Raw genomic sequence first — 7967 nt, 5'->3', positions numbered from 1 at the left:
AGCAGCATTGTGTAGTGCATGCAATGATATATATAATGTAGTAATGTGTAGTGTAGACCATGTTTCAGGGCGGGGACTGGATGAAAAAAAAGCGCGCAAATGCTTATCTATTGTACTCGAAAATAAAGAATATGTCTTGTCTTGTCCCCCTCAATAGCAACTGAGAGGACTGTGTCAGCAAGGGCATTCTTTTTTTTCTTATCTCTTTGCTTTGTCATGCCATCGTAGTTTTCTTTTTTTTTTCTTACTAACTGATGTCAGCCGATTTTCATGTGGTGCATATTGGTGTTTGGTGGTTTGGTTCACTTGTTTAAATGGTGATGTAGGGATCAATGTACCTGGTGTTTAGTATCTTACGATCACGCCTCGTTTCCATGGCTTGGAAACCCTCTTGGTCGAGAGAGTGTATTGTACTGTATTGTATTGTATTGTATTGTATTTCTCTTTTTTGTCACAACAGATTTCTGTGTGAAATTCGGGCTGCTCTCACCAGGGAGAGCGCGTCGCTACAATGAGAGCGCCACCCAATTTTTTGTATTTTTTTCCTGCGTGCAGTTTTATTTGTTTTTCCTACCGAAGTGGATTTTTCTACAGATTTTTGCCAGGGACAACCCTTTTGTTGCCGTGGGATCTTTTACGTGCGTTAAGTGAATGTTGCACACAGGACCTCGGTTTATCTTCTCATCCGAATGACTAGCGTCCAGACCACCACTGAAGATCTAGTAGAGGGGGAGAAAATATTGGCGACTGTACCGTGATTCGAACCAGCGCGCTCAGATTCTCTCGCTTCCTAGTCGGACGCGTTACCTCTAGGCCATCACTCCACGTGATGTAACTTGGGCAAAACACTCTCCTCTCCACTAAAATCAAATTCTAGCCCAGATAGTTGTTCCAGCAGTTGCCTCCTCTGCTGTTCTGATGGTCATAGTCAAGACACGACTGACTATCACACACAGTCTTCTAAATGTGCTGCGTGGGTCCTCGTTTCGCATGTATACAGGAAGAAGGAATCATACCATGTGGAGTGATGGTCTGGAGGTAACGCGTCCGCCCAGGAAGCGAGAGAATCTGAGCGCGCTGGTTCGAATCACGGCTCAGCCGCCGATAATTTTCTCCCCCTCCACTAGACCTTGAGTGGTGGTCTGGACGCTAGTCATTCGGATGAGACGATAAACCGAGGTCCCGTGTGCAGCATGCACTTAGCGCACGTTAAAGAACCCACGGCAACAAAAGGGTTGTTCCTGGCAAAAATATGTAGAAAAATAAATCCACTTCGATAGGAAAAAGAAATAAAACTGCACGCAGGAAAAAAAAAAAAAAGGTGTGGCGCTGTTGTGTAACGACGTGCTCTCCCTGCGGAGAGCAACCCGAATTTCACACAGAGAAATATGTTGTGACAAACAAATACGAGAAATACAATATGGAAATACAATACCAAGTGCACTCACGCAGAGGCCTGACCTTGAGTTCCATGACGATGTTGTTGTCCTTCCATACAGATTTAAGTCTGGACTGTGATGACGTGTTTTGGGTTTTTTTTTTGTGTTTGTTTGTTTTTTTCCTTGGGAGGATTTCCGGTTTGGATCCTTCATTGCTAATGATGGATCCCAGACAAGTGAACTGTTGAACAGTATGGAACTTCAATCCCTAGACAGTTATTAAAAAAAATCATCAGTAGTAATGGCGAAGTTGTGGCTGCCCATATCTTTACTATTACTACTGCTACTAATACTGCTACTGCTCCTACTACCACCACTACTACCACCACTACTACTACTACTGCTGCTGCTGCTGCTATTACTACTACTACTATTATCAAATGTCATTATCATCATAATCAGCATTATCGTCGCCGTCATCATTATCATGAGAAGAAAAAGAATAAAAATAAGAATGAATGAATGAATGAATGAAAGCATGAATGAACGAACGAACGAACGAACGAACGAACAAATGAATGAATGAATGAATGAATGAACGAAACGCTCCAATAAAATGCCTACTCACGGTCCTAAAATCTTCAGTTTCATCGCATATAAAGCGCAAGTCAACAAACACAGCCAACAAACACTAACCATCACGCAAACCAAAGCCATGACTACTGCAAGCATTTGCAGACAATGCGATGAAAGAGCAGTGCTTACTGGCGATTCGTTTGTTAGTTTTCAGGTGCGCGCGCGCGCGCGTGTGCGTGTACACGTGTGTATGTGTGTGTGTGTGTGTGTGTGTGTGTGTGTGTGTGTGTCTGTGCACTGAAGAAAGTATTCAAGCCCTGGAGTTTTGCCTTTTGCAAATTCAAGACTGAAAAAAAAATGTAAAAAACGTTTGTAATAATAATAATAATAATAATAATGGTACTTATATAGCGCTGAATCTTGTGCATAGACAAATCAAAGCGCTTTCGCACCAGTCATTCTCACGCACGCATAACTCAAAAACTGGAGAAACTAAAGACAAGGAAGAGGCAGGGAAGGGAGGCTATTTTGGGAAGAGGTGGGTTTTAAGGCCAGACTTGAAAGAGCTGAATGTGGAGACTTGACGAAGCGAAAGAGGAAGTTCATTCCAATCGCAAGGTCCAGAGACAGAGAAAGAACGGCGGCCAACAGTCGAGAGTTTGAATCTGGGTATGCGTACATAATTACGTACATTTTACTTGATTTGTCATACTATCTTCCCATTTTCCGGTGCTTTCTGCCTACAGTTAAGTGCTACAGTAAGAAATTCTGACATGGCTGTTACATTACTTCGTTCTCGTTTTTAGGCATGTGTTGCATGCGGGTCAAGTCATCAACGGGACATAATTCTGTGGTGAATGGATATCTGTTTCGGATGTGTGTATATGCAGGACAGTGGAACAAAACGTGAATTTCGTCTTTTTTTCTTTTTTTTTCGAAGCCGCACATTGGGCGATTGGTGTTTGCCTCAGCCTCAGTTAGACACCATACCTTATGGCTCCCCAATCCGCACGCTCTAAGTCGGAATCGTGTAAGGGTATCTCGGAATTTTTTGGTGGTAATAAATGATAAATATTTTTCTGTGCCAAATGTATCTTTAAACGAGTAGTGCCAGCTGTACTTTTCACTGTGTTCTACTTCTGAATGCCAGTTTTGGATATAACAAGAAATCAATCTATCTTTTGAAAACTGCTATGAAGTTCTTTTCATACCCAACACCTTGGCATAACCATACAATACCAAAATAGGTAGATAGACAGACAGACAGACAGACAGATAGATAGATAGAGTACCGTACAAAACAGTTTCGTTCTGTGCTAAGTGCGTTATTTCACGTGTTATTCAACATATTCAAATAAAGAACAAAAAAATGCTCTGCAGATTAATAGTCATATAAAAAGTACAAAATTAAGCTTTCTCAATGGATAATTATTGTAATACAGACAATAGAACTTTCGACGGGAAAACGTTACCTTCTAACACACACACACACACACACACACACACACACACAACTATATCACTGTATATTGTCGACCAGCAAACTATGGGGACAGGAAAACAGGAAAGAAACAAGATTATTCCAACCATGGGAAAGGTGGAAAAGGTTCTGGACATGAAGAGGAATTTGATGAAACTGTGACGGGCGCAATAGCCGCGTGGTTAAAGCGTTGGACTTTCAATCTGAGTGTGCCAGGTTCGAATCTCGGTAACGACGCCTGGTGGGTAAATGGTGGAGAATTTTCCGATCTCCCAGGTCAACATATGTGCAGACCTGCTTGTGCCTGAACCCCCTTCGTGTGTATACCCAAGCAGAAGATCCAATACGCACGTTAAAGATCACGTAAACAATGTCAGCGTTCAGTGGGTTATGGAAACAAGAACATACCCAGCATGCACGCCCCCGTAAATGGGAGTATGGCTGCCTACATGTAGGGGTAAAAACGGTCATACACGTAAAAGCCCACTCGTGTACATACCAGTGAACATGAAAGTTGCAGCCCACGAACGAAGATTGATTGATTGATTGATTGATTGAATCTTTAATGGGTAAAGAATTAGGCACAGTAAAGGCCTTTTTACAATTCTGCCCATTTAATGACACAAAACATAAAAAATAAAGAACGAACGACACAAAACATAAAAATAAAGAAATAAACTGAAATAAATAAAATAATAAGAACGACGAATAAGAATAGGAACTTGAATAGTCTATTAAAGGTAACAAAGCGATGAAAAACTGGAACAATTGGTACATTACATGTACATAGGTACTTACACACACACACACACACACACACACACACACACACACACACACACACACACAAAATTATAAAACAAGCAACAAAGACATACGTACACATTCACGCCCACACACTCAAACACACACACGCACTTACTGTTCACACATACACATACATTCAATTTTTCATTCATCATGGCATGGCAGCTAGTGGACTGAGTACAAGCAAGTATTTGCAAAAGACCGCGAGTAGGTTAATCAAATGTATCGAATAGAAATATTCTTATCTTAGTTTTAAAGAGAGATATGGCTGGAAGAAGAAGAAGAAGAACAAGAACAACAACAACAGGGTGTACCTGTGATTGTTCAACAGGAACGAGGCGTGGACAGTCTTGTCCGTTCCACTTATGAAGAGTTACCACGGAAACGCCAGACAAGAATATACTTTACTTTCTCTAGGGTCTTATCAAATTTCTCTCTATTTTACATGGTAAGTTTTTTTCTTTTTCTTTTTTTTTCCTTCTGTTTTTGTCTTCTCCAGAGAATCTTGCGGTGATATTAAAGGACTTAAGATAAACAAAACTATTATGATTTGAGTTTATTTTTATAATCACAAAAAAATGTGGAGATTAAATATAATAACATATAACAACGACAACAACAAACAACAGCACAAACATGAGTTTAATTTTGTGTTTGTTAAAATATTTGTAATCCATGAGCATTCATATTTGGAACAATATATATAGATAGACAGATAGACAGATATATGAATTATTATGACTTTTTGTATTGACACCACGTTCTCACAATTATCTCTGATATAATGGTTTCCAGGACACATAATTCTTAGAACGAACGCCTATAACGTAAACGTTAGAATAAACTGTTTAATTTCTAAGATGATTAAATGAATTTGTTATGGTAATTTCGGTATTAAAAAGAAAAAGAAAAAAAAAAGGAAGAAACTCGAAAACCGTGAGATTCCGACAGTCAGAAGTTGATTTCAAGGACGAGCGTGCAGACCACCTCGCTAAGGAAGGAAGCCAGCTCACACAGCCAACTATTCCTGCCACATATGAGGAAACAAAAACTCTCCTCCGCAACAGATTCCGAAGAGGCTGGGTCACCCTGAACGGAGGCTACCAGGCACACCAAGATCCCATCAGGACACTGGAGAGAAGACACCAGACTACCATCTACCGCCTTCGCACAGGACACTGCGGCCTCCGAGCACACCTGAAGAGGATTGGAGTGGCAGCCACATCCCTATGTGATTGCGGCCAGGCTGACCAGACCCCATCCCATATTCTCCAAGACTGCCCCCTGTATGAGAAGATGCGGCAGCAGTCCTGGCCTGGGGGTGCTGACCTCAACACCAAGCTCTGGGGGACGGCAGCCGATCTTCACCGGACGTCCGAGTTTGTGGCATCCCTCGGACTTCGACCCTGACTGCGTAGCTGTCGAACGCAAAGAAGAAGAAGATTTCAAGGGAAGGCATGGAGCAGGGGAGGGGGGTGGTGGGAGGCAGTGGCGGTGCTGTGTGGGAACCCTCCATAGTAAGTTGGTGGTTTTTTGACTCACTTGTGTAAACAAAGTGAGTCTATGTTTTAACCCGGTGTTCGGTTGTCTGTACGTGTGTGTGTGTGTGTGTGTGTGTGTGTGTGTGTGTGTGTGTGTGTGTGTCCGTGGTAAACTTTAACACTGACATTTTCTCTGCAAATACTTTGTCAGTTGACACCAAATTTGGCATAAAAATAGGAAAAATTCAGTTCTTTCCAGTCATCTCGTTTAAAACAACATCTTGTTTAAAACAATATTGCACCTCTGGGATGGGCACAAAAAATAAAAAAAGAAGCCTAATTATATGCAAACTGCATTTACTGTTATATTTATATTTTTTGTATTCTCTAAACTTGGCACTTTGACCTCTTATTCTGACACAACAGCAAGAGGAGTCATTATTATCATTTTTTGTTCAAACAGGAACTTCTTTTGCTAAGCATGGAATTTTTATTTATTTTGCAAACGTTTTGGTGCAGAGTGTAAAGAAGGGAAATTACTCTATAATTAATGCTAGGGGAAGTAATTTATCACAAGTGAGTCTTGAAGGCCTTGCCTCTCTTGTTCTTGTTGTTGTTGTTGTTGTTTTTTCTCAATTCGTAAAATCCGATTCCACTAAAAAATCTGTTTGATTCTGTAACTTGTAGGATTGTTGTTGTTTTCGGGGGAAAAAAATATGTTGGATTGCGTTGGATCGTAAATTAATTCCGAGGAAAATGTGCTGAATTCTGTAGATCGTAGATTAATGCCGGGAGAAAAAAAAAATGGGTTGGATTCAGTAGACAGTGACCGAATCTGGCAACAAGGTGAAGGATTCCATAAATCGTAAGAATAATTTCGGGGGGGAAATGTGATGAATTCTATAACTCGTAGGTTAATTTCGGAGTGTGGGGGTGGGGAGGAAGATATTGAATTTTGTAGATCGTAGTTTAGTTTCAACAACAACAACAACAAAAAACAACAAACAAACAAAAAATCAAGACAAATAAAAAAAAAAACCCACCCCCAGAAAACAATGTCTTTGATTCAGAAGATGATAGGCTAATTCCGGGGATAAGTCTGTTGGATTCCATAGATCATAGGTTAACTTCCGGTAAAATTTGTTGGGTTCGTAGATTGGGGTTAATCTCGAAAAGAATTTGCGTCGGATTCCACGTAATATCGTAAGTTAATTTCAAAGAAAAAACAAACAAAACTTGATTTCGAAGATATGTTTGGAAAATAAAATCCGTTTCTTTCCGAAGAAAGTTAATTTCCGAAGAAAAGCACCAAAAATAAAAATAAAGCAAAATGATTAAATAGAATAAAATAAAATAAGATAAAAATAAAGATTATGATCCTGAGGATCGTATAAGGGGACAGGGGGATGAGAATGGGGGTGCTGCATCTCGTGAATCTGAGTTTGATTTCTTAGGGGAAAAAAAATATAGATCTATTTTCTGTAGATGGTAATTTATTTTCGGGGAATATTTTTTTTCATTTCATAGGTCGCAAAAAAATTTCGAAGATAAAATTGTTGGATTCCGTAAATCACAGGTTTACTTTATGGCTTTATGGAAAACATCTTTTCTTCTTTTTTTTCTGTTTTCTTTTTTTGGAAGGCAGAAAATGCACTTTCGTTATAAAACAAAAACAAAACAACAACATAAAACTAACAACAAAAAACAAAACAAACGAACAAACAAAGACGTCTTCACCCTTTTCCTAAAAAAAAAGCACCCATTGTGACAAAGAAGACAAAGAACGAATAAATGATTCCGAATGAAGAAACAATAAAAAATAAATAAATAAAACAAGCAAATTATTTACGCACCCCACACGTATTCAAACAAATGAAAAACCATCGTGGCACAAACACGTTCACGAATTATCATGCAGTGCCCATGTTACTTTTCTTCCTCCGATATCAAGATCATAAAAATAATGATGACATTTCATATGCTTTGGCAGGTATTACATATTCGTTCATCTGACTCAGCTTAACCCAGCATTTAATACATCTTACGCATGAGTGCACCATTGCTCAAATCATTTGGGGTTGGGTTTTTGTGTGTGTTTTTTTTCGATTATCAACAGGAAAAATGTTTCAGAAAGAGAGAGGGAGGGAGATAGAGAGACAGAGAGAGAGACAGAGAGAGTGACGGAGAAAGAGAGACAGAGAGAGACAGAGAGTGACGGAGACAGAGACAGAGAAGCCTAAAATA

Source organism: Babylonia areolata, chromosome 10, assembly GCF_041734735.1.
Source record: "Babylonia areolata isolate BAREFJ2019XMU chromosome 10, ASM4173473v1, whole genome shotgun sequence".
Taxonomy (NCBI): Eukaryota; Metazoa; Mollusca; class Gastropoda; order Neogastropoda; family Buccinidae; genus Babylonia; species Babylonia areolata.
Note: the sequence above shows the minus strand (reverse complement) of the source record.